Raw genomic sequence first — 2,911 nt, 5'->3', positions numbered from 1 at the left:
AAAATTCAACATGTCAAGCACTGTTTGATAAGTAAAAATTTTGCACATAAAAAACCAGACTATCATGGTTGGAATTATGCTTTTTCCCCCCCAAAAAGGGGATGACATTTCACGGGTTGGGTCAAGGGGAAAAAAAAAAAACTGACAATCCTCACATCAGTGCTTTAACCCATTCCCAACGGGGGCATGTTCGCACTTGCCATGCATGGCGGACTATCTGCGGGGTATGTACGTACATGCCATGGGTATGTATGGAGACGCCACAAGTTTTTTTGTTACAATCATGGAAAATTTATTATTTTTTCTGCCACTGAAAGTTAAGTCATTTTTAACACTCATTTTTACTAAGCAAAAAAAAAAAAAAAAAAAAAAAAAAAAAAAACCACAATTTCATCTCCACGATGCCACACAATGTTTATTTTATTCAGACAATAGACCGAATAATGATCAACTATGGAGTCTATATAACAAAAAAATATCCTTCAGTCTCGATTTACCAGGAAATATGGCAAGTAGAGACTTTAGAAAATAATGAAAAGTGAAAATACAACATATGCTCGTAGCATTACGAAGAAACAGCATGGGATGCTGGTATTTGGCATGAGTGGTCGCGCATGCTAGGGCGACGATATAAGTCCCCAGCGGGCAAGGCCCGGGCCACTATGAATACTACCCGTCGGGAAAGGGTTAATAGAACAAAGGTTGAAGTGCAGATCAATACATGCTATATTTCAGAGATATTCACTATAAATTGTAACGGACTACATGAAAGTTTATAAAAAGTAGCGTACTCACATATATGCCTTCGATATCCTATCACAACCAAATTTTAAAAAGTTGCTCACAATGCTTACAAGGGTAAAGAAAAATGGCAATTGGTAGATGCCCCTAGATGAGGCAAGTTTTGGGTTCATAAAGGTGATCTTTGTGGCAGTTTTTGCATTCAGGATAGGGTTCATTTGTTCGAGTTCGGTTCTATTGTAAATTTTGATTACATGTTTAACCCATTGGATACGGTTGCATCACGGCAATCAATCAATTACATTCCAGAATCATACATCAATGGGAATAATACAAAATTGCCAAATGAGTAAAGTATCCCATCCAAAAGGTTTGTGTACTCGTGGCAAGTCTTTTCCATCACCCCTGCCTCCAGCTAAAATGGAGCTAAGTAATATATATCACATTAGATTTTCCTGTGATATGTTCGTTACCCACCCCTCGAGCCAAATTTTATCATAACATGGTCATGTCACCCAGACCCAAGGGGCTAAATTTATGGTAATATATATCACATCTAGATTTGTATACCTCAAGAAAGTAGGGGTCAATCTGTCATGAAGTAATTTGTAAACATGAAAAACTAATATATTTGATGAAATGCATTTTCTTAAAAGGTGATTAATTATATTTTGTTTATCTAGCCACACATGTATGTTATTTATGCTTACAGGAAAGCTGTAAAACACCAAGGTCTTTTTTCAGCTCTTCATATACGTATAACAGAGATAGCTTAGTCATTGCTTTAGAACAGGTGAATTTTACTATTTACACACATTTTATATGCATTACCTTCTCTTTCTTTTAGGTCACTGAATGGAACATGCCAAAAGACAACATTGAAGTATAAAAAAATAAAAAATAACTTTAATTGCTTCCTCCCATTTTTGAGTTATCAGGTAATAGAGTGATGTATATTCATGTACACAATATAAGGCAATGAATATTTCCTCAGTTACTCAACTAAATGGCCATAGCAAGAACTTCTCAACACATCTAACAATGCTAAATGTACTTTCTCTACAGCACTACAAGCAAAATAAATATTTTTTTCTTCTGCATAGCCTCAAGTAGTAAGCTTACTTAATGAGAAGAGAAATACTGATTAAAGAATTTCCATAATCAGTTTGTCCAAAGAAGCAAAGCAAAGATAATAAAACACAATTTTCCTTAACTTTTTATTTCAAGTTTAAGGAAGAATAGAGCCTTTTGCCGCATTATCTGTGGAAGAGAGAAACCACCAATTGAAATTGTGCAACATTCTAAACCATATGAAACTTGTACATTTCTCACACACAAATTTACAACACTATTCCTACAAATATTCATATAATTTTCTTTGAACAATAATCACCAAATCAAAAAAACAACACATTCAGCAACATTCACAAAATATACTTTACTATTCAGAACATTTTCTTTGACAATCCTAAAACCAAAAACCAAAACCAAAACACATTCATTAACATTCGCATAATATACTGTATTAAACTTACAAGAAGGGAAAAATTTGATGTTTGAAGTGATCACCTTAATCTCCTGGCTTCACGCTCAGACTCCAACAGTGTGAGAATGTCGCCTTCACGAACGGGACCCTTCACATTGCGGATAATAGAACGGTGGGACTCATCCAGGAACTCAACGCGTACCTGAGTACACTGACCCTGGGAACCGGTACGTCCCAAAACCTTGGTTACCTGCAATATATCACATTTGGTAAACATCGGAGAAATGGTAAACATGAAAGTTCATTATATCCATAGTAAAACAAACACATGAAAGTACTGAAACTATGAACTATATTTCAAAAGCACAATTTTTTTTACAATTAAATTGAAGAAACAACAGTATAAATCAAACTAGATAAGCAGCATGACTTAAATTTCAAAATCTTTCTCAACCTTTGATTCACTTTCAAAGCTCTCAGTCATTCTCAATAAGACCCATTTCTAAAATGACAAAGCAAAAGGCGGTTTAATTAATAAATATATTTAACATCCTAGCTTCCTGGTGCCAATAAATGCATTGTCCTCTGTAGTTTTGTTAGATCAAATTTGTTTATGCTCTAGAAGCACATGACCAACAAGGAGTCCATTACTAAGACTGCCTCTCACCAATTTACCCCATTTCA

At 34.8% G+C, this 2,911-nt stretch overlaps 1 long non-coding RNA gene across 1 annotated transcript; it reads right to left on the bottom strand.

Annotated features, from left to right (window-relative positions):
• Positions 1-1,944: 1,944 nt before the first annotated feature.
• LOC119582504 lies at positions 1,945-2,316 on the bottom strand. Its single transcript, XR_005229641.1, has 2 exons — positions 2,277-2,316; positions 1,945-2,001 (listed from the first exon to the last, which is right to left on the bottom strand). It is a non-coding gene; the product is annotated as an uncharacterized LOC119582504 (long non-coding RNA).
• Positions 2,317-2,911: the final 595 nt, after the last annotated feature.

Source organism: Penaeus monodon, chromosome 16 (genome assembly GCF_015228065.2).
Source record: "Penaeus monodon isolate SGIC_2016 chromosome 16, NSTDA_Pmon_1, whole genome shotgun sequence".
NCBI classification, from domain to species: domain Eukaryota; kingdom Metazoa; phylum Arthropoda; class Malacostraca; order Decapoda; family Penaeidae; genus Penaeus; species Penaeus monodon.
This window is presented reverse-complemented; position numbering and strand designations above follow the sequence as displayed.